The sequence below is a fragment of the Bufo bufo genome, chromosome 5 (assembly GCF_905171765.1).
Source record: "Bufo bufo chromosome 5, aBufBuf1.1, whole genome shotgun sequence".
NCBI lineage: Eukaryota > Metazoa > Chordata > Amphibia > Anura > Bufonidae > Bufo > Bufo bufo.
This window is the reverse complement of record NC_053393.1, coordinates 116,978,021-117,002,948: the sequence shown is the minus strand read 5'-3', so window position 1 is coordinate 117,002,948 and position 24,928 is coordinate 116,978,021. Positions and strand designations below refer to the sequence as shown.

General features: G+C 45.4%; 1 protein-coding gene and 1 long non-coding RNA gene across 4 annotated transcripts in view; one reads left to right on the top strand and one right to left on the bottom strand.

Annotated features, from left to right (window-relative positions):
- TRIM55 (tripartite motif containing 55) overlaps positions 1-24,928 on the top strand; it is a 186,300-nt gene that overhangs the window by 159,579 nt on the left and 1,793 nt on the right. The window lies entirely within an intron of this gene.
- LOC121001370 lies at positions 678-24,928 on the bottom strand. Its single transcript, XR_005779041.1, has 4 exons — positions 24,352-24,928; positions 2,990-3,004; positions 2,561-2,563; positions 678-806 (listed from the first exon to the last, which is right to left on the bottom strand). It is a non-coding gene; the product is annotated as an uncharacterized LOC121001370 (long non-coding RNA).

Below are 24,928 nucleotides of genomic sequence, written 5' to 3'. Positions count from 1 at the left end.
ATAATTTTTAACTGTCCGCACATGACGCCGTCTACGAAAAAAGTGCACTGGATGTCACTGATATTTTAGGGATGCGCGCACTTTAAATAGGAGATGTGGAGCAGATAATTTTACTGTCCGCAGGGGACACCGTCTACGGAAAAAAGTGTACTGGATGTCACTGATATTTTAGGGATGCGCACACTTTAAACAGGAGATGTGGCTCGAATAATTTAACTGTCCACAGGGGACACTGTCTACGGAAAAACTGCACTGAATGTCACTGATATTTTAGGGATGCCCACACTGTAAACAGGAGATGTGGCGCGGATAATTTAAGTGTCCGCAGGGGACACTGTCTACGGAAAAAAGTGCACTGGATGTCACTGATATTTTAGGGATGCGCACACTTTAAACAGGAGATGTGGCGTGGATAATTTAACTGTATGCAGCGGACACCATGTACGGAAAAACTGCACTGGATGTCACTGATATTTTAGGGATGCGCACACTTTAAACAGGAGATGTGCCGCGGAAAATAACCGTCCGCAGGGCACACCGTCTACAGAAAAAGTGCACTGGCTGTCACTGATATTTTTGGGATGCGCACAATTAAAAATATATTGCTGCTGTCACACACAATATTCCTTAAAAGGACTTTTGGGTCTCTGAAAAGTTTTTTCTATAAAAATATTCCTATTACACTCACTACACCAGGGATGCTTAACCTGCCGCCCTCCAGCTGTTGTAAAACTACAACTCCCACCATGCCCTGCTGTAGGCTTTTTGGGAATGATGGGAGTTGTAGTTTTGCAACAGCTGGAGGGCTTCAGGTTGCGCATGCCTTCCCTTCACTGTCAGTCCCTTCCTATGCACAGCTCTCCCTAACACTGAGCAATTTAGCGCAGGTTGCGCTAAAAACATATATTGCTGCTGTCACACACAATAGTCCTTAAAAGGACTTTTGGGTCTATGAAACATGTTTTTTTAGAAAAATTAAATTCAATTACACTCCCTTCACTCTCTGTCCTTTCCTATGTTCAGCTCTCCCTGACTTAGAATGAGCCGAACACGCGTCATCGGGTGCTATATAGCACCCGATTACGTGTTTCTAGCCAGCCAATCACTGTAATGCCAGTAGCCAACATGGCTACTGGAATTACTGTTAGGGCAGTACTTACCTGCATGTTTATTGGCTGCTTAGCAGCCGCGAAACCTGCGGGGAGGAGACTCGAGCATTGCGCCAAGCATAGCGATGCTCGAGCCGAACTGGTATTCGGCCGAGCAGGCTCGCTCAACATTATTGTCTTCATATTATGGGTAATTCTACTAAAGATCTAGCTTCCCTTTTGGGGTACAGTAAGTTCTGTAGAGGTTCCTATATTGTATGTGGAAATACTGCCTCTGTGCTAGAAGAAGCAGTCGTAACGTACAGAATATGAAAGAACAGACACAAATAGAATTGTATGCAATGTAGAATTTCATATAAGCTGAAATGTAAATCTGCTGCATCCATTCAGTATTTTTGCTTAGTTATTAAAGTCAGTCAATAATTGCATCTTTATATGAAAAAGGCACACAAAAAGTCCAAAATGACCTTTAGTATGTCATGGTATGGAATTGAAATCATCCACAAATAGTTCTCAGTATATATCTCCCCTGGTGAAATTCAGATGCTGATGTTCGCTTTTATGGGAACTTTTATAAATGTCATCAAAGGAGAAACCTGGAAAGACAATAACTAATGACATAACCACCCCAGGATAGTCGAATCTGTCCATACTCCTACAACTCCCTGTGCTAGTGCTATGGCTGGGGACACGGCAGATTTAGCTATTGCTACAGGAAAGCCAATTAGATCCTAACATGATAAGCAGAGTATTTCCTGTCAGGCTTTACTTTAAATGCTGCTTTTGGATTCCATCTTCAATACACAAAATATATCTTCTCAGTGACATCAATTATGTGGAAATTGGATGAAGAACATTCTGTGGACAATAAAACCTGGAGATTATACTATTACTGAAACATCTGTATCAGCATTGTTAGATTATGGACCTGGGGGTCGTTGAGAGGACATGTAACTTATAATAAGCACATTCCCTGCAGAAGTACAGGTATTCTCATTGTTGGAGTGCACAAAAAGACCTGGCCGTATTGTGGAAAAAATTATTTTAGAAAAAATATATATTTTAGAAAAATTCAAACAGTGTCCAGGTCCTTTAAAATTAGACATGTCATAAAAGTGTCACCAGTGAGGGTTTAGCTACTGGGACTTCCACTTAACCAGAGAATTAGAGGACCCCATGCTGCCTCTTGGTGGAAAGGTTGATGCACATGTAAGGTGATTCTGCAAAGTGGATTGAGAGTTAGAGAAATCTATGTGTCAGCATATTTGTAGATTCATGTTGACTTTAATGAGGAAATACCTGATCTACATAATAACACTTTTATGTCTGATGGTCTTAAAATCATATTGGTGAAAGAAACATTAAATTTTGGTCTTGATGTCTCATACACTGATGAGCAAAAGGGTAACAATGTTTTGAACTTCTCACTCTCAGGCTCCATATCTCACCACCCACTACAACTACGAACGTGAGACTACTATCATGTTATAGACAATCATCTTGGCTATCTCTTACATAAATTGGACTTGCAACTATTTACTGTTGTTAATGGCATTGAGCGAGCATGCTCGGCTAAACTGCTGTTCGGCTCAAGCATCGTTATGCTCGGCACATCCCAGTGCTCGGCCGCATACTGCGGGTGCTCAACTACAATTTAATACAATGAAAGTCAGTGGGAGACCTGAGCATCAAACTAGGAACGCCCTGCTCTGAAGAAGAGAGGGTGTCTGATTCACAAAAAAGGTAAAAAAATTGAGGGAAACCCCATCACAATGGTTTGAAAACAGCTTTAAGAGGATGGCTGGATGCGTCTTGGACTCCTATTATCTATGACATACAATAGACACCCACACAAAGGCTATATGCCAAAAGCCAGGTACATGTAAGCCATCAATCTATCCATGAGACAGATAACAGGCTTAGTCAGCATACCTTACAATGGCAGCCTTGTGCACTATGAGACATTCCAAACCAGCACTCATCTGACTGAGAGCCAGTAAGCTTTAAAGTTACTTCAGATCTGTTGGATGGCTTGGGTGGACCCGTGCACCTAGATCAATATCATTAGGGAGACAAAAAAAAATAATCTGATTCTCCTAACATAATATTCAATAACATTTCTATACAGTTTTGTCATGTAAAAACTCATTTGCATAAACATGGGCATATGAGAAAGACATGCAAATGAGCAGAATCTGCATTGTTTTTCAGCTGAAAAACCATTTGCATGGAAAATTTGCGATCTATACTACTCATGAACAGCGCCATCTATTGGTTTCATAGTCTTATGACATGATTAAAAGTCTTGTCATAAGACTATGAAAACAATAGATGAGTCATGAACAGCTCCATCTATTGGTTTGATAGTCTTATGACAAGACGATTACTCTTGTCATAAGACTATGAAACCAATAGATGGCGCTGGTCATCTTGTTGGGACGCTAGTAAGTGGGGCACACTGCTCAACAGAGTCCACACACCGTGTAGCACTCATCCTGTAATAGCCTGCGCTAACACTGAGGTGTATATCGGATTGCTGCTATCATTCACACATCTTCTAGCACTTTATCTGTGGTAATATAAGCTTGCTAGGGTGTATCTGAGGACTATTGCCCTGCTTGTAATGACTCATGAACAGCGCCATCTATTGGTCTCATAGTCTTTTGACAAAACTATGAATCCAATAGATGGCGCTGTTCATGAGTAGTGTAAATCGCGAATATTCTAATCGCAAATTTTTCATGCAAAAGGCTACACTAAGAATCTTGTCATAAGACTATGAAACCAATAGATGGCACTGTTCATGAGTCATGAACAGCACCATCTATTGGTTTCATAGTCTTATGACAAGATGATTACTCTGGATGATGATGAGGAGGAGGAGGAGGAGCAGGAGACGGTTGCCTCCGCTACAGAGGGTAGTACCCATGGAAGTTTTATTCCATCTTTTCAGAGTGGATGGGTAGAAGAGGAAGAAGAGGATGAGGAGATTGAGAGTCATCCTCCTGATGAGGACAGCGAAGTCTTGTCTGTTGGGAATCTGGCACACATGGTTGACTTTATGTTAGGCTGCCTTTCCCATGACCCCTTCTCGACCCCCACTACAAAGAGAACTTCTTATCTCTCATTCCTGTGGTGGAGAGCACAAGCCAAATGGTGCAAAACCAGAAGGTCCTTGTGGAAAAATTGCTCCAAAAATTTCCAGCTGACAACACTGGCTGCAGAGTCCGTAATTCCTTGGCCAACTGAGGATGGGATACGAGGGGAACACACAGCAGTTCCAACAGAGGCAGGGCAACACTCTCCAAGGCCTGGGACAGTTTTATGACACCCCACCAGCACCCTCAACCTGATACGCGGCCTAGTGTCACAGGGAGGGAAAAATTTGGGAAGATGGTGAAGGAGTACGTAGCAGACCGTGTCAGCATCCTCAGTGATCCCTTTGTGCCTTACAACTATTGGGTGTCAAAGCTGGACATGTGGCACAAACTGGCGCTCTACGCCTTGGAGGTGCTAGCCTGCCCCGCCGCCAGTGTTTTGTCAGAGTGTGTATTTAGTGCTGCTGGGGGCATAATAACTGATAAGCGCATCTGCCTGTCAACTGAAAATGCTGACCGGTTGACTCTTATAAAAATTTACAAGGCCTGTATTGCCCCTGACTTCTCTACTCCATCAGATGCACCCCTTCCACCACTAAAAAGGGTATATGGTTCAATCTCCCTTTTCTCCTCCTCCTGCTCCATCATATCAACATGCTTATTAGGCTGCCCTCGCTCCTAATGTTTTAGAGGGTCAGCTCAGCAGCGGCTCTCACCCATAATGTTTTAGAGGGTCACCTGCAGGCCCTCGCCCATAATGTTTTTGAGGGTCACCAGCAGGCCCTCAATAATAATGTTTTTGATGGTCACCAGCATACCCTCACCCATAATGTTTTAGAGTGCCACCGGCAGGCCCTCATCCATAATGTTTTAGAGGGTCACCAGCAGGCCCTCGCCCATAATGTTTTAGAGGGTCACCAGCAGGCCATCGCCCATAATGTTTTTGAGGGTCACCAGCAGGCCCTCAATAATAATGTTTTAGAGGGTCACCATCAGGCCCTCGCCCTTAATGTTTTAGAGGGTCACCAGCAGGCCCTCACCAATAATGTTTTAGAGGGTCACCAGCAGGCCCTCGCCCATAATGTTTTAGGGGGTCACCAGCAGACCCTTGTTCATAATGTTTTTGAGGGTCAACATCAGGCCCTCGCCCTTAATGGTTTAGATGGTCAGATCAGCAGCAGGCACTCGCCCCTAATGTTTTAAAAGGTCAGTTCAGCAGCAGACCCTCACCCCTAATGTTTTAGATGGTCACATAAGCAGCAGGCCCTCACCCCTAATGTTTTAGATGGTCAGATCAGCAGGCCCGTGCTCCAATAGTTTTTGAGGGTCACTAGCAGGTCATCAATGAAAATTGTTCAAGGATGTGTAGGATGCCCTTCTTTGTGTGTAATAAAGGGTGTATTGTAGTGCAGGTTCCTTGTAATTTTTGGCAGCCCTTTAACTTAGTGCATAGGCTTTATGAGTGTAGGAGTCCCACTACCTGAACAATTGTACCACAATGTGAATGAGGCCCTCTATTATGTGATATACAGGTTGATTCGGAGTGCCTCTTGTAATTTTTGGCAGCACTTGCACTTTATATATGTATATGTAAATATACAGGAAAGAATGTTTCCTAACAAATTTTCCTCTAAAATCAATTTTATCTTCGGTTTTGTGCGGGTTTTCAGTCTGTAAAGGTGGCGTACTACTTGGACAACATCATTTCCAGCAGCGACCTGGGAGTCCAAGATGCATCCAGACATCCTCCCCATGCTGTTCCCGAACCATTTCAGTGGTGTTTCCACCAATTTCTGACCTTTTCCTGTGAATCAGACACCCTCCCTTCTTCAGAGCAGGGGGTGCCTGGTTTAATGCTCTGGTTCTCCCATTGACTTCCATTGTGCTCGGGTGCTATGTAGAGCACCCGAGCATCCCAAGGTGTTCTACTCAAGCACCCGAGCACTTTGGAGCTCGCCCAACACTACAGTGTGTTATTAGGTTGATTCCCAAGCGAAAGGTCACTGGTTCGAATTGAGGAGCAGCCATGAAGAAGATTTCCCAAGAAAAGAGAAACCGCATCATCCAGCTCATCAATAGCAGTATCTCGGCCAAGAAAACTGCCAAACTGCATCATGTGAGTGCCATGACAGTTGGAAGAATACAAAATGAAGTCCGTCCATCCATTCCAAAGCCAAGAGGAGGACGTCCAGGAAAAATATTGGAGTCAACAAGTCTATCAGTTCTGGAGTGACAAACATGGTAGTGGAGGTGGCTTGTATACTTCGTAATAGTGATATCACAGAGGTCCATGCAAGCTCAATGCGATGCGCATTACACAAGTCTGGAATGGTGGCCTGAAAAAAGGTAAAAGGCCTCAACTTCAATATCGTCATAAGAAGCGTTGGCTCCAGTTTGCAAAAAAAGTACGAACAGTGTACAGTAAAAGATTGGAAACTAGTGATTTAGAGCAATAAGATGAAAGTCAATAGATTGGGCTCTGATGGGTGCAAATGGGTCTGGAAGAAACAAGGTAAAAGGGGGCTAACGGATCAAGAAATTGAAGGAACTGTAAAGTTCGGTGGAGGTAACCTGATGATATGGGGTTGTTTCGCAGCCAAAGGCATTGGATACTTGACCAGGGTTGATGGTGGTCTCAATGCTGAGCTATATGTGAGTATCCTACAAGACGAGTTACTTCATACACTCAAGTACTATGAGTATGACAAGAACGACACAGTGTTCCAGCAGGACAACGACCCAAAGTATACGTCGAGATTGGGGAAGAAATAATTCAATGACAATGAAGTAGAGGTGCTGGATTGCCCCACAGTCCCCAGACCTCAACCCAATTAAATACTTGTGGGTAGAGTTGAAGAAAAAGCTGTGTTCGTACCCAATTGAGTTGACCAGTATGCACCAACATTGTGAACATGTAGAAGAGACCCGGGAACAGATTTCGTTCTAAACATGCTTGAATCTGATCGAGAGCATGCCCAGAAGGATTCAGGCAATGTTGAAAGCCAAAGGTGGGTTTACAAAACACTAACAAAAAAAATAAAAATTTAAATTTAGAATTTTAGGAGCAAAACAGTAACAATACAGTTACAGGACAAGAATCAGCATAACTAATCATATGCTAAATATTTGCAAATCCAATTTATGTATGAGATAGCCAAGAGATTGTCTATAAAATGATAGTAGTCTCATGTTCAAATCTGTTGTCGATGGTGAGATATGGAGCCTGAAAGTCAAAACTTTAAAACATTGTTACCCTTTTGCTCATCAGTGTATGTAAGTACCGTATTTTTTGCCCCATGAGACACATTTTTTTCCCCCAAAAGTGGGGGGAAAATGCCCCTGCGTCTTACGGGGCAAATACTAATGAGCACTTTCATTATGAAAGCGCTCATCAGTACCAGAGGACCAGGAAGCGGTGAAGGCTCTGTACTCACCGCTTCCTGGTCCTCGGCTGTCGGCTGTCGGCTGTGCAGTGGCTGTGCACAGCGTGAGGGCATTCTGTGACCTCACACTGTGCGCACCAGTTCAAAGCACAGCCGGTGGCAGGAGGAAACAGATCGTGGGGGGAGAGGAGCGGCGGCGTCCAGGAACAGGAGAGGTAAGTGGGTTTTTTATTTTATAAAACATGGCAATATGGGGCTGATGTGAGGCAATATGGGGCTGATCTTTGGCAATATGGGGCTGATGTGAGGCAATATGGGGCTGATGTGAGGCAATATAGGGCTGATGTGAGGCAATATAGGGCTGATGTGAAGCAATATGGGGCTGATGTGAAGCAATTTGGGGCTGCTGGGGGCTGATCTGAGGCAATGGGGGCTAATATGAGAGGCAATGGGGGCTCTTATCTGAGGTCTGATTGGGGGTAATTCACATTGGTGTCTGAGCTGAGGTCTGAATGATGGTGTGACCTGAGGTCTAATTAAAAATATTTTTTTCTTATTGCCCCCTAGGTGCGTCTTATGGGCAGGTGTGTCTTATAGGGCGAAAAATACAGTAATTAAAGATAAACAAATCACTAAAAATTTGATTTGGGTTTGAAGAAGCACTCCTTGATTTTTTTTTCTTTGCCTATATAGTACAGGATAGGCATTATATAAGAATTAGGTAGAAGTTCTTGTGAATACCTGTTTTATTTGATGTGTAATTTGTGGGTTGGCAGTCATATTGACTCCTTACATATATGCATTCATGTTCAATCCAATTAATTTAGAATTAATTCGCTCTTCTCTATTACTAATCATTATGGGGAAAAATTATTAAAATAAAATACGTAAAAATACAAAATAATAATATTGATCTAGGAGGACGAGGTCCATATGGAGTAGGAGGTTGAGGAGGCGGTGGAAGCGGCGGTGGAGGAGGAGGAGGTAGCCTACACTGCTTTTTGGTTTTAAATTTATTTAAAAATTTTTAAATTAGGGTACACCACAAAACATTGGGAAATATAACCTGTGATAACCCCCTGCAGTCGTGCTAAACACACGTTCAGATAATACGCTGGCCGCAGGGCAGGCCAGCATCTCCAAGGCGTAAAGGGCAAGCTTAGGCCATGTGCCCAATTTGGAGACCCAGAAGTTGAGGGGGGGCAGACCCGTCATTCAGTACGTGTAGGCGTGTGCATACATACTGCTCCACCATGCTGGTGAAATGCTGCCTCCTGCTAAGACGTTCCATATCAGCTGGTGGTGCTGGTTGTTGTGGCGTGCTGACAAAGCTTTTCCACATTTCGGCCATGCTAACCCTGCCTTCTGAGGTGCTGGCGGTGCCCCAGCTGCGTTGGCGACCTCTTTCTTGTCCTCTGCCTTCGCCTTGTGCTTCCACTGTGCCCCCGCTGTCAGGTGGGAATGCCACCAGAAGCGCGTCTACCAGCGTGCGCTTGTACTCGCGCATCTTACGATCACGCTCCAGTGATGGAATTAAGGACGGTATGTTGTCTTTGTAACGGGGATCCAGTAGCGTGGCCACCCAGTAATCAGCACAAGTTAGAGTGTGGGCAACTCGGCGGTCGTTGCGGAGACACTGCAGCATATAATCGCTCATGTGTGCCAGGCTGACAAGAGGAAACGAAAAGCTGTCCTCTGTGGGAGGTGTATCGTCTGTGTCTTCTGTATCCCCCAGCCACGCACCATGAGCTGGTCTGGGTGCCACCCTGCTGTGAACATGGTTCCTCCTCCTCCATTTCCTCATCCTCCACCTCGTCATCCTCCAGAACTGTGCCCTGGCTGGACAATTGAGTACCTTGAGTTTGTGGGTGCAGGAACCCACCCTCGGAGCCATTTGGGAATGACTGGCCGGAAGCCCTACGAAATGATCCCTCTTCCTCCTCCTCCTCCTGTGCCACATCCTCTTCCATCATCACCAGCAGCGTTTTTTCAAGGAGGCATAGAAGTGGGATAGTTATGCTGAGAACGGCGTTATCGGCACTGGCCATGTTGGTGGAGTACTCGAAACAGCGCAACAAGGAACACAGGTCTCGCATAGAGGCCCAGTCATTGGTGGTGAAGTGGTGCTGTTCCGCCGAGCGACTCACCCGTGCGTGCTGCAGCTGAAACTCCACTATCGCCTGCTGCTGCTCGCACAGTCTGGCCAGCATGTGCAAGGTGGAGTTCCACCTTGTGGGCACGTCGCATATGAGGCGGTGAGCGGGAAGGCCGAAGTTACGCTGCAGCGCTGACAGGCGAGCAGCAGCAGGATGGGAACGCCGAAAGTGCGCACAAACGTCCCGCACTTTATGCAGCAGCTCTGACATATCGGGGTAATTTTTAAGGAACCTCTGCACCACCAAATTCAGCACATGCGCCAGACAAGGGATGTGCGTCAAACCGGCTAGTCCCAGAGCTGCTACGAGATTTCGCCCATTATCGCAAACCACCAGGCCGGGCTTGAGGCTCACTGGCACCAACCACTCATCGGTCTGTTGTTCAAGGCCCGTCCACAGCTCCTGCGCAGCGTGGGGTTTGTCCCCTAAACAGATAAGTTTTAAAACTGCCTGCTGTCGTTTACCCCTGGCTGTGCTGAAGTTGGTGGTGAAGGTGTTACGCTGACCGGATGAGGAGCTGGTAGAGGATGAGGAAACAGAGTAGGAGGAGGAAGCAACAGGAGGCAAACTGAAGCGACCTGCAATCCTCGGTGGTGGAAGGACATGCGCCAAACTGCTATCCGCCTCAGGCCCAGCCGCCACTGCATTTACCCAGTGTGCTGTTATGGAGATATAACGTCCCTGACCGTGCTTACTGGTCCACGTATCCGTAGAGAGGTGCACCTTGCCACAGATGGCGTTGCTCAGTGCACACCTGATTGTGTCCCCTACTTGGTTGTGCAGGGAAGGGATGGCTCGCCTGGAAAAGTGGAAGCGCTCATCTCCAGTCATCTGTATCGCCGTCTTCAGGACAGCGATACAGATGGCTGTGCAGCAGGGCAGGGGAGGGAGAGGTGTGTCCCTTCCCCTTCTTCTGATAGGCTGCAGGCACTAGGCCGGCAGCCTATCAGAGGCCGGCGCAGGCGGCGCAATGACGTCATCGCGCCGCCTGAGCCCTGAGCCGCCTGAGCCTTACAGCGTGGAACACAGGCCGGAAGAGGCTGCATCGCATCGCTGACATGGAGGTAAGTATAAGTGTTTTTTTTTTGTTGTTGTTGTCAATACTGGTGGCTACTGGGCTGGAACATGATGGGGGGCTCTGGCTACTGGCACATGATCGGGGGGCCTATGGCTACTGGGACATGATAGGGATGGAGGGCCCTATGGCTACTGGGACATGATAGGGGGGGCCCTATAGCTACTGGCACATGATAAGGGGGGCCCTATGGCTACTGGCACATGATAGAGGGGCCTATGGCTACTAGCACATGTTGATGGGGGGGCTCAGGCTACTGGCCCATGATAGGGGGGCTCTGACTACTGGAACATGATATAGGGGGGGATCTGGCTACTGGCACATGATATGGGGGGGCTCTTGTTACTGACACATGATGGTGGGGGGGCTCTTGTTACTGACACATGATGGTGGGGGGGCTCTTATTACTGGCACATGATTGGGGGGCATCTATGAGGGCACATTTTACTGGCACATTATTGGGGGCACTTCTTACAGGCACATTATTGGTAGGCACTATAGGGGCATCTACTGAGGCCACAAAGAACGGCTATTTTATATGGGGGCTCTGTATAGGGGCATTTTATACTGGGACACATTATGGTGGGTACTATGGGGAAGGTGGGAGAGGAGTACTATGGGGTAATCTACGGGGGCACTGAGAAGGGGTATTTTATACTTACAAATTATGGGGGACACTGAGGGCATCTACTGGGGCACTATATATGGGGCATTTTATACTGGTACATTATGGGGGGCACTAGGAGGGAGGGGGGAGAGGAGCACTATGGGGGCATTTACTGGGGGCACTATATAGGGGTATTTTATACTGGCACATTATGGGGGCACTATGGGGACATTAGCTCAACTGGGGGAATTACAAGGGGGTATTTTTTGCACTGTCACATAATAAGGAGAATTATTTCTACTGGGGGGGGGCATTATGGTGGGCTTTATTACTCCCCCATGGTATGACCCCCTAGTAGCAGCACCAGCCTCTCCCTGCTCTGCTATCCCTCTGCCCATTTTCCAAATCCTTATTATGAAATCTTTCTCATTAGGATAAAACACATCAGCTCCACCGAGCCCCCGGCCAAAGTGTTGAAGTGGTATCCCCAAGGGTCAAGCCAAGTAATTGTAAGTTTTCATGTGGAGTATGTTTATGTTATACACATATAGCATACACCGTGCCCCACAATATACAGTTTCTTCTGTAAAAGTCATCAAGTGTCATGGGGGGGGGGGGGGCCTTATTGTTTTTCGCCCCAGGCTTGTTTCTTTCGCTATGGCTTAAGTTATGGTAGTTATTCTCCACCATTCTTAATAGGGGGCTTTATTGCAACATATAACTCTCTTTTAATTTAAATGCTGAGAAAGGGGTGGAACATATGTGATGTCATGATATGGGCAGATCATCTGATAAGGGGGGGCGGCAATTTTTATCTTGCCTAGGGCGGAAAAAATCCTTGCACCGGCCCTGTCTCTACCAGACGGAATGACAGCATTTCAAAGGCCAGTAATTTAGAAATGCTGGCATTCAGGGCTAGGGATCGCGGGTGGGTAGGGGGGTACTTCCTCTTCCTCTCCAGCGTTTGGAAGATGGAGAGCTGAACGCTTCCGTGGGACATTGTGGAGATGCTTGGTGACCCAGGTGGTGGTGTTGCTGTAAGATCCTCTGTTTGCGGGGTGGCAGGTGGCACTGTCACTCCAGAGGTGGATAAGGAGGTCGAGACTGCAGCAGAAGAGGAAGCAGGAGGAGCCAGAGACCTTTCTTGGTTTTTGAGGTGTCTACTCCACTGCAGATCGTGCTTTGCACTTAAATGCCTGGTCATGCAGGTTGTGCTCAGGTTGAGAACATTTATGCCTCGCTTCAGACTCTGATTGCACAGCATGCAAACCACTCGTGTCTTGTCGTCAGCACATTGTCTGAAGAACTGCCACGCCAGGGAATCCTTGGAGCTGGCTTTGGTGTGCTCAGTCCCTTGCTGCGGTGGGCAGTAGCAGGCGTACTGTCTAGAGGACGGCCGCTCCGCTTTTGCACCCTGCTCCCTCTTCTGCTGTGCTGGTGGCTCTGTGCGACCACCGCCTCTTCCTCTGAACTACATAGGTCACTCGCATGACCTTGATTCCATGTGGGGTCGAGGACCTCATCGCCCTCCACATCATCTTCCACCCAGTCTTCACCCCTGCCCTCCTTTTCGGTCTGCATACTTTTGAAAGCCCCAGCAGTTGGCACCTGTGTTTCGTCATCATCCGAGATGTGCTGCGATGGTCCTCCCATGTACTCATCTTGAAAGATAAGTGGTTGGGCATCGGTGCACTCAATCTCTTCCACCTCTGGGGCAGGGCTAGGTGGATGGCCCTGGGAAACCCTGCTAACAGAGCCATCAAAAAGCAGAAGAGACTGCTGCATGACTTGGGGCTCAGACTGCTTGGCTGATTTGCAAGGGGGTGCCAACTGTGGTCTTTCAGCATGAGACTGGGTGGGAGACACTGTGAAGGAACTGGAGCCACTGTCAGCAACCCAATCTACTATCGCCTGTACTTGTTCAGGCCTCACCATTCGTAGAGCCGCATTAGGCCCGACCAAATACCACAGCAGGTTTTGTCGCCTACTCGCACCTGAGGAAGGGGTTTCACTTGTGCGTGTAGCTGGCACAGATCAACCACGTCCTCTCCCTGCAACAGGAGCTCCACCAGCAGCACCACGACCTGGGCCACGTCCCTTATTTGACGCTCTTCTCATATTTCTCGAATTTAGGATATTGCCCTAAATGGGTGTTTAATTAATAGTATAATAGAACGACAGTATGTACAGGGTGTATTTCACACGCCCTGAACCAGACTAGGCCTCAATTAAATTTGTTTGCCCGAAATGGCTGTATTTCAAATACCTGAATAGAACCCCTGTATTTAAAGGGTGTCTCTCACACGCCCTGACCCACACTAGGCCTCAATTAAATTTGCTTGCCCAAAATGGCTGTATTTAAAATATCTGAATAGAAGCCCTGTATTTAAAGGGCGTATCTCACACGCCCTGAACCAGACTAGGCCTCAACTTAATTTGTTTGCCAAAAATCGCTGTATTTCAAATACCTGAATAAAACCACTGTATTTAAAAGGGAATTTCAAACGTCTGTAAGGGCGCAACAATTGTGTATTTTGCCCCAAAAAGGGTGTTTTATTAATAGAAAAATATAAGCCTTGTATGTACAGGGTGTATCTCACACAGCCTGACCCACACTAGGCCGCAATTAAAGATTTGTGCACAAAATGGCTGTATTTCAAATACCTGAATAGAACCCCTGTATTTAAAGGGTGTATCTCACAATGACATCTGCAGCAAAGGCTGCCAACATTTTTTTTTTTGCCCAAACAGGTGTTAGTTTAATAACTGAATATGACAGCAGTATATAACCCTGGAATTTCAAACGTCTTGATGCTGCAAGGCCTGAAAAATTTTGTATTTTGCCCAAAAAAGGGTGTTTTATTAATAGAACAATATAAGCCCTGTATATACAGGGTGTATCTCACACGCCCTGACCCACACTAGGCCGCAATTAAAGGTTTGTGCACAAAATGGCTGTATTTCAAATACCTGAATAGAACCCCTGTATTTAAAGGGTGTCTCTCACACGCCCTGACCCACACTAGGCCTCAATTAAAGATTTATTCACCAAATGGCGGTATTTCTAATATCTGAATAGAAACCCTGTATTTAAAGGGTGTATCTCACATTGACATCTGCAGCAAAGGCTGCCAACTAATTTTTTTTTGCCCAAACGGGTGTTAGTTTAATAACTGAATATGACAGCAGTATATAACCCTGGAATTTCAAACATCTTGATGCTGCAAGGCCTGAAAAATTGTGTATTTTGCCCCAAAAAGGGTGTTTTATTAATAAAACAATATGAGCCCTGTATATACAGGGTGTATCTCACACGGCCTGACCCACACTAGGCCACAATTAAAGATTTGTGCACAGAATGGCTGTATTTCAAATACCTGAATAGAACCCCTGTATTTAAAGGGTGTATCTCACAATTACATCTGCAGCAAAGGCTGCCAAATAATATTTTTTTTCCCAAATGGGTGTTAGTTTAATAACTGAATATGACAGCAGTATATAACCCTGGAATTTCAAACGTCTTGATGATGTAAGGGCGCAACAACTGTGTATTTTGCCCAAAAAAGGGTGTTTTATTAATAGAACAATATAACCCCTGTATATAAAGGATGTATCTCACACGCCCTGATCCAAAATAGGCCTCAATTAAAGATTTGTGCCCAAAATGGCTGTATTTATAATACCTGAATAGAACCCCTGTATTTAAAGGGTGTATCTAACACGGCCTGACCCACACTAGGCCGCAATTAAAGGTTTGTGCACAAAATGGCGGTATTTCAAATATCTGAATAGAACCCCTGTATTTAAAGGGTGTATCTCACAATGACATATGCAGCAAAGGCTGCCAAATAAACTTTTTTTGCCCAAACGGGTGTTAGTTTAATAACTGAATATGACAGTAGTATATAACCCTGGAATTTCAAACGTCTTGATGCTGCAAGGCCTGAAAAATTGTGCATTTTGCCCAAAAAAGGGTGTTTTATTAATATAAGAATATAAGCCCTGTATATACAGGGTGTATCTCACACGGCCTGACCCACACTAGGCCGCAATTAAAGATTTGTGCACAAAATGGCAGTATTTCAAATACCTGAATAGAACCTCTGTATTTAAAGGATGTATCTTACAATGACATCTACAGCAAAGCCAGCTGCCAAATACTTTTTTTTTGCCCAAATGGGTGTTTGTTTAATAACTGAATATGACAGCAGTATATAACCCTGGAATTTCAAATGTCTTGATACTGCAAGGGCGTAACAATTGTGTATTTTGCCCAAAAAAGGGTGTTTTATTAATAGAACAATATAACCCCTGTATATAAAGGGTGTATCTCACACGCCCTGACCCACAGCACCAAATGGCAGTATTTCAAATATCTGAATATAACCCATATGCTGCATATGTCTCACAATGACATATGCAGCAAAGGCTGCCAAATAAACTTTTTTTGCCCTAACGGGTGTTTGTTTAATAACTGAATATGACAGCAGTATATAACCCTTGAATTTCACACGTGCTGATGCTGCAAGGGCTGTAAAATAATGTATTTTGTCCAAAAAGTGTGTTTTTAAAAACCCAGAAAATTATGGCTGTATTTCTAGCTAAAATTGCACACTGACTAATCCAGATGTTGTATATCGCCAAAAAAGAGTTTTTTTTTACTAACAGAATATGAAAGCTGTATATAACGTTTGAATTTCACACGTCCAGATGCAGCTAGGGATGTAAAATAGTGTATTTTGCACAAAAAGGGTGTTTTAAAAAACCCAGAAAATTATGCCTGGAATCCTAGCTAAAATTGCACACTGACTAATCCTGCAAATGCACCAGATGTTGTATATTGCCAAAAAAGGGTGATTTTACAACCAGATTATTAGTGCAGTTTTTCAAGCTTGGATTAGAATGTCACAAAAGCTCAGATGCAGTGCTGGTGCACTGAGCTTGCATAAAATGGCTGCCGCCGCCGCCCACCTAACTAACAGACGGATAAAATATATATTTTTTTGGTCAATGGGCTTAGGGCAGGGTAAAAAGATTGTGCCCTGCACCCACACAACTATTTCTATGTAGATCGCTGAGTTAGATTCTCTCCTATTCTCTCTGTGAAATCACAAGTCCAGCAGCATCCTCTCCCTACACTTGTAGCAGCAGAGTGACGTGCAGCGCTATGTGACTCAAGCTTATATAGAGCCTGGGTCACATGCTGCACTGGCCAATCACAGCCATGCCATTAGTAGGCATGGCTGTGATGGCTTCTAAGGTCAGACAGTAAGGCCTCATGCACACGACCGTTGTGTGCATCCGTGGCCGTTGTGCCGTTTTCCGTTTTTTTTCGCTGACCCATTGACTTTCAATGGGTCCGTGGAAAAATCTGAAAATGCACCGTTTTGCAGCCGCATCCGTGATCCGTGTTTCCTGTCCGTCAAAAAAATATGACCTGTCCTATTTTTTTGACGGACAACGGTTCACGGACCCATTCAAGTCAATGGGTCCGTGAAAGAACACGGATGCACACAAGATTGGCATCCGCGTCTGTGATCCGTGGCCGTAGGTTACTTTCATACAGACGGATCCGAAGATCCGTCTGCATAAAAGCTTTTTCAGAGATGAGTTTTCACTTCGTGAAAACTCATATCCGACAGTATATTCTAACACAGAGGCGTTCCCATAGTGATGGGGACGCTTCTAGTTAGAATATACTACGAACTGTGTACATGACTGCCCCCTGCTGCCTGGCAGCACCCAATCTCTTACAGGGGGCTGTGATCCGCACAATTAACCCCTCAGGTGCTGCACCTGAGGGGTTAATTGTGCATATCATAGCCCCCTATAAGAGATCAGGGGCTGCCAGGCAGCAGGGGGCAGACCCCCCTCCCTCCCCAGTTTGAATATTATTGGTGGCCAGTGTGCGCCCCCCCCCCGCCCCCCCCCCTATTGTAATATCATTGGTGGCCAGTGTGCGGCCTCCCCTCTCCCCCCCCCCCCCCCCGATCATTGGTGGCAGCGGAGAGTTCCGATCGGAGTCCCAGTTTAATCGCTCTGGGGCTCCGATCGGTAACCATGGCAACCAGGACGCTACTGCAGGCCTGGTTGCCATGGTTACTTAGCAATATTACAATATTAGAAGCATCATACTTACCTGCTGCGCTGTCTGTGACCGGCCGGGAGCTCCTCCTACTGGTAAGTGACAGATCATTAAGCAATGCACCGCACAGACCTGTCACTTACCAGTAGGAGGAGCTCCCGGCCGGTCACAGACAGCGCAGCAGGTAAGTATGATGCTTCTAATATTGTAATATTGCTAAGTAACCATGGCAACCAGGCCTACAGTAGCGTCCTGGTTGCCATGGTTACCGATCGGAGCCCCAGCGATTAAACTAGGACTCCGATCGGAACTCTCCGCTGCCACCAATGATCGGGCGGGGGGGGGAGAGGGGAGGCCGCACACTGGCCACCAATGAAATTACAATAGAGGGGGGGAGGGGGGCCGACGGAGGCCGCACACTGGCCACCAATGATATTACAATAGAGAGGGGGTGGGTGGGAGGGCGCACACTGGCCACCAATGATATTCAAACTGGGGAGGGAGGGGGGTCTGCCCCCTGCTGCCTGGCAGCCCCTGATCTCTTACAGGGGGCTATGATAGGCACCATTAACCCCTTCAGGTGCGGCACCTGAAGGGTTAATTGTGCTGATCACAGCCCCCTGTAAAAGATCGGGTGCTGCCAGGCAGCAGGGGGCAGTCATGTACACAGTTCATAGTATATTCTAACTAGAAGCGTCGCCATCACTATGGGAATGCCTCTGTGTTAGAATATACTGTCGGATCTGAGTTTCACGATGTAACTCAAATCCGATGGTATATTCTAACATAGAGGCGTTCCCATGTTGATGGGGACGCTTCAAGTTAAAATATATCATCGGATTGGAGAAAACTTCGATCCTATGGTATATTAACTCCTGACTTTACATTGAAAGTCAATGGGGGACGGATCCGTTTGAAATTGCACCATATTGTGTCAACGTCAAACGGATCCGTCTCCATTGACTTGTATTGTAATTCAGGACGGATCCGTTTGGCTCCGCACGGCCAGGCGGACACCAAAACGACTTATTTTTCATGTCCGTGGAACCTCCAAAAATCACGGAAATCCCACGGACGAAAAAACGGTCACGGATCACGGAAAATCGGAACCCGTTAGAGAAAATTAATACAAGCCACTTACTAATGTATTGTGATTGTCCATATTGCCTCCTTTGCTGGCAGGATTCATTTTTCCATCACATTATACACTGCTTGTTTCCATGGTTCGGACCACCCTGCAATCCAGCAGCAGTGGCCGTGCTTGCACACTATAGGATAAAGCTCCGGCCTCTCTGGTGGTCGGCACCATGGGAGCTCACGTAGGCTGGTGCTTTTTCCTATAGTGTGCAAGCACGACCACTGCTGCTGGATTGCAGGGGGTTGTAACTCTTGGATTTGAGCAGTGTATAATGTGATCAGGGCCGTTTCTAGGGGCGGGCGGGACGGGCAGCCGCCCGGGGCGCTGTCAGAAGGGGGGCGCCGGCAGGGGCGCCCACTTGTCGTTTCTCGGCCGTTCGCTCTGGCTCCCTCCCTCTGACATCTCGCGCGACATACAGTGAGTGAGTGAGTGCCGCACTGCCTGCCTGTTACCGCCCGCCCTGAGCCCCTGAGCAGTGCTGATGCCTGACGTGAGGCGAGTGATGGTCTGGGGGGGCATTAATTACAATGGGGGGAATTAATTACAATGGGGGGGCATTAATTACAATGGGGGGGCCACTGTGGGAGACATGAAAATGGGGGCCACTGTCACTGTGGGGGACATTAAGTTTAATAAGGATCACTATGGACATTATTTAGAATGGAGGCTGCTGTGGGTGTCATTACTCATTATAACTGTATAATGTCAGGCCTAGTCCTGAGCTGAGTTATATTACCCTGCCCATGCCCTGTATAATAATGTACCTGCTGGGGTAATATAACTAAGGGGTATCAGGGTACATTATTATACAGGGCAGGGTAATATAACTCAGGACTAGGCCTATCAGACATTATACAGTTATAATGAGTAATGACACCCACAGCAGCCTCCATTCTAAATAATGTCCATAGTGATCCTTATTAAAAATAATGTCCCCCCACAGGCAGGCAGTGCGGGCGGCGGCGCTCACTCACTGTACCTCACGCACTGCGTGACGTACAGTAGTGAGGTGAGCACCGCCGCCCGCACTGCCTGCCTGTTACCGCCTGCCCGGAGAAGTGCTGAGAAAGAAGCCTGCTGTGAGTGAGAGTCTGAGTCTGTGGGACAGTGCGTCACTGGGTGCGTCACTGTGACCGTCCGTGCAATGTGGTTCCACATTTTTTACAATGGGGAGACACTTATTTCATCGAGCAGTTTTGAGGGGGGGGGGGGGAGTTTTTTTGACACTCGCCCTGAGAGAAATTTTACCTAGAAACTGCACTGAATGTGATGGAAAAATGAATCAAGCCAGCAAAGCAAGCAATATGGACAATAACAATACATTAGTAAGTGCCTTGTATTAACTTCTTCTACTTAATAAATGCCATTTGCTGAAGTTACACAACCCCTTTAACCTATTAGTATGTTTTATAGTGTGGGAGGAAATCCATGAAAACGCATGGAGAACATATAAAATCCATGTCAGTATTGCTCCAGGTCAGCTTCTAAACCCAGGACCTCAGTACTGCACGGCAACAGCGCTAACCAATAAGCTGCCATGCTGATTGTAACTTTTACCTGAAATGAGAGGTCCACTTTAGGATGTTTACATGGGAATAATATTTACATTGTTTAGAAAAATTCTAAATTTATGCTTTCCTTTTCTTCAAATTTCTTCAAAGTTGAACTTAGTTTCATAGTTTATTATCAATGTTTATTTTCATTAAGTCATTTGGCAAAATGTCTAATAGTTACTGGATATTACATTTTGTTTAAAGGGGTTTTCCAGTAATAATTACATTTTATCTCATGCCCGCGGTCTGCCTCATTAAACAGAAGAAATATTCTTACCTGCTCCCCGCCTACTCCGGTTGTCCATGCTGCCTCTGCTGTGTCCATGTTCCGGTGTCCAGAATGTTTGCATCTGGCGGTGCATAGTCACATGGTCTGCTGCAGTCAATAACTGGCTTCAGCGGTGATGTGGCTACAAGCAGCACATGACTGATGAAGCCATTTATTGGCTGCAGCACAGCATCTGACCATGCCCATGCACCGCTGGATGTAAACACTTTGGGGGAGCAGAACATGGGGGGGAAGCGCTGAGGACTGTAGCGGCAGGGATCAGGTAAGTATGAATCCTCTGTTTCAGGCAGCAGGCTACGGGCATGAGACAATATGGAATTATTACCAGAAACCCCCTTTAAACAATATAAGGTGGATTTTTTTTCCTTTAAGAGCATTTGCTTTAAACAACTATAACACGGCATAATGAAGTTTGAGAGAAAGACCTCCAGTTCTTCTCAGTCAGTAAAAGTGAGCACTAAAGCACTGATGTAAAAACCAGGACTTTACAAGCTGTGGGACTGTATATAAGGTGCAGGGGAGGAGAATGAGAAAGTTCCAAAGTAAATGCAAACTTCCATGAAAGTTTCTATGCAGCATGCATTGTATTTCACAGATTCTTCTCAATAGTATACTCATGATTTCTGCGAAAATATCCATCCTCCTTCTCACTGGTCGTTGCACTTGCTCTTTTACCTTCAGCTCTTTATGACTTGTCTTTTCTGCTGAAATTGATTTCGCTTCCAATATGGTTGTACTTCAAAAGGTACCGGAAGGTAAAGTGGTATTCACCATTTCTGAACATCAAATGCCAAAAGAGCACTATGGGGCTCATTTATTAAAGGGGTTATCCGACACTAAGAAATGCTCCCCCATATGCTTGGGCCCCTCACACTGAATATACTTACCTGGCTACCCGCTCCCTGCACTGCTCCTGGTTCCCGCCCCGCCGATGCTGCTTTTCCCTGTGCGCGAATGAAAACATCCAGTGTCGGGGGGGAGCAGCCGATGGCAGGTGGTGACAGGGACAAGCCTAATTGCGGGTGATGCTAGGGAGGCTTGTCCCTGTCATTGCCTGCCATTGGCTGTCCCCTCCCCTCGACACTGGATGTTTTCATCCACGCATGGGGAGAAGCAGCAGTGGCAGTGCGGAGACCAGGTGCGGCGCAGGGAGCCAGGTAAGTAGAATCAGTGTGAGGGACCCGGCATATGGGGGAGCATTTGTTAGTGTCGGATAACCCCCTTAAGATCAGTGTTTTCCACGCCAGTCTTAAGTCTCTCAGTACTGCTGGAGGAAGTGTCCAAGTTACGCTGAGGTGAAGGCGTCGGCATAACTTTGGTCCATCCTCCTGCAGGCCGTGCAACAAACTTAAATCTACACCAGCTCCCTTGCTGACATAGGTTTAAGCCATTTTTAACTCCAAAAACTGGCGTAGAAAATTATGAATGAGACCTGCACGGGTCACCCTCTTCTCCACCCATGCCATTTTTTCTTGACATGTCGGAAAAGTGGCATGAGCAGGAAAAAGTTGCAGATTTTGCTGCAAAATGGTATGCAACAAAATCTTCAACTGATATATGCCACAAGTGGCATATACCAGTTGATAAAGAGTCCCTATTTTTTTTAAGTTATAAAAAGGTCTCTTATCTCAAAGAGTGAAATGACTGAAATTCTAACATTACTTTGTTTCTGTTTGATGTGCATATACTGTAGATGCTGTGTAGTAAGCAGTGACGATGTATGGTTTCTGTATAGAACAAATCAGTTTCTAATGTAACTGGAGCCTGGTGCTGCTTTATTAATCTCCTTACTATTCATTTCATACTTATTTCTTCATCTTTGATTTTGAATTAAAAAGTGGGGTTTTTATTAATACAATCTGAGCTAACATGGTTGCAGTTATTTTTGTGTAAGTGTAAAATGTCATCTTTGAATGCAAATAAATGCCATCAGAAGATCAATGACCTATTCTATGCCTGTACTAAAATCTTGTGGTTGTACCTATCATGGTGCTAAGCTCAAATCCTACATCTACACATCCTTAGTCTGTCCCATTTTATCCCTTATGTATCTGGACAAATTTTGCTTTGATTGTGTTAGAAGGGTTTTAAGATGGCCATACACATTAGATAAACATTGACTGGTCCAACTATGGCTGGATGGGTTGACGATCTGATATGTATAGGGGACTCCCTACCATTCTTCGATGGCAGATGCTGGAGGAAAGAAGAATCATGCATGACAGATTCCATAATTTGTTCCTGCATAGAGGTGTCTGGCAGAAGCTTATTCCTCAATTCGATTGAAAAAACATGTGCAGATGAGCATTCAGTGGACAATTACTGAAAGCTTTATAGTACTGACCTATCTGGACATTTATACCATATTGTTAGGGTTGGGTCCAACCTGGGGGACTGCATCTATTTTGAGAGAAGGGCCCTGATATGAAATGAGAGCAAGCTTGCTTTCTTTTATCACTGCTATGGGACTTCCGAAAGTACCATTCAATAACGGTGAAAGGAGAGGTGGCCACACATGCATTATGTACTCTCCATTCACTGCTATGGTATTTCCAAAAATAGCTGAATGTGCTTGCTTATCTATTTTCAGAAGTCCCATAGCAGGGAATGGAGAGGACACTGCTCAGGCATGGCATGATGGTCATTCACATGGCTTCCATTATTGAAATAGGAGTGGGTCCCAGAGATAGGACTGGCATCTATGGGACATTTATGGCATATCCTATCAATACACCATCAGTGTCTAGATGGGACAACCTCTTTAATCTACCTTTACAGTTCATCTAGTAAATTTGCACCACATGCATCTATGAACTATGTGGTATCACTCTATGTCCCCATGTTCCATTTATTACAGGAAAAGAGCCACAAGCTGATAATATACCATGGTATATACAGTACAGACCAAAAGTTTGGACACACCTTCTCATTCAAAGAGTTTTCTTTATTTTCATGACTATGAAAATTGTAGATTCACACTGAAGGCATCAAAACTATGAATTAACACATGTGGAATTATATTCATAACAAACAAGTGTGAAACAACTGAAAATATGTCATATTCTAGGTTCTTCAAAGTAGCCACCTTTTGCTTTGATTACTGCTTTGCACACTCTTGGCATTCTCTTGATGAGCTTCAAGAGGTAGTCCCCTGAAATGGTTTTCACTTCACAGGTGTGCCCTGTCAGGTTTAATAAGTGGGATTTCTTGCCTTATAAATGGTGTTGGGACCATCAGTTGTGTTGAGGAGAAGTCAGGTGGATACACAGCTGATAGTCCTACTGAATAGACTGTTAGAATTTGTATTATGGCAAGAAAAAAGCAGCTAAGTAAAGAAAAATGAGTGGCCATCATTACTTTAAGAAATGAAGGTCAGTCAGTCAGCCGAAAAATTGGGAAAACTTTGAAAGTAAGGGCTATTTGACCATGAAGGAGAGTGATGGGGTGCTGCGCCAGATGACCTGGCCTCCACAGTCACCGGACCTGAACCCAATCGAGATGGTTTGGGGTGAGCTGGACCGCAGAGTGAAGGCAAAAGGGCCAACAAGTGCTAAGCATCTCTGGGAACTCCTTCAAGACTGTTGGAAGACCATTTCAGGGGACTACCTCTTGAAGCTCATCAAGAGAATGCCAAGAGTGTGCAAAGCAGTAATCAAAGCAAAAGGTGGCTACTTTTAAGAACCTAGAATATGACATATTTTCAGTTGTTTCACACTTGTTTGTTATGTATATAATTCCACATGTGTTTATTCATAGTTTTGATGCCTTCATAGTCATGAAAATAAAGAAAACTCTTTGAATGAGAAGGTGTGTCCAAACTTTTGGTCTGTACTGTATATACCTTCTTTCTTAAAACACAACATAGAGTATTGCATGTCACCCCTCATTTTAGGAGATTGGGCACAGCCATGCAAACCATTCCCCTTAGCCCTGTGGGTAACCATGCATCTAGAAGTGCTGGCTCGCCTTATGTACAGCTATTTCTGTCATTTTGGCTTTATCAGTGCTAGTTACAGAAACAAGGGCTGCTGTATGGAGAAGACCTTGGGCAGCAACCAGACAACCCCTCGACATCTAAAGTACCTAGATCACTGAGTGTATATGTAAAATGTCAATTCAGTATATTTTATCATTTTGTCTATCTTACAATTGCCACTTTACATGGCACGAACAGCAGAACCGAAAAATCTTTACGTTGTTCTTCCTTTCAGGTATCTTGGCCCAACAGAATACTTTCCATAATGTAACAGCCTGAAGGCTACATATTAAATGGAGCCCCTTTAATAAAGTTGTTTCCGTCATTTATTACATGCTCCAGCAAAATTAATACAGTAGAACTGATAACTCCATTTTAATCTTCTGTCAAAGTTTGGTATTCAGGTCCATGACCACAGCAGAATCCATTTAAATGTCACTGTTTCATACTGGCCTATTT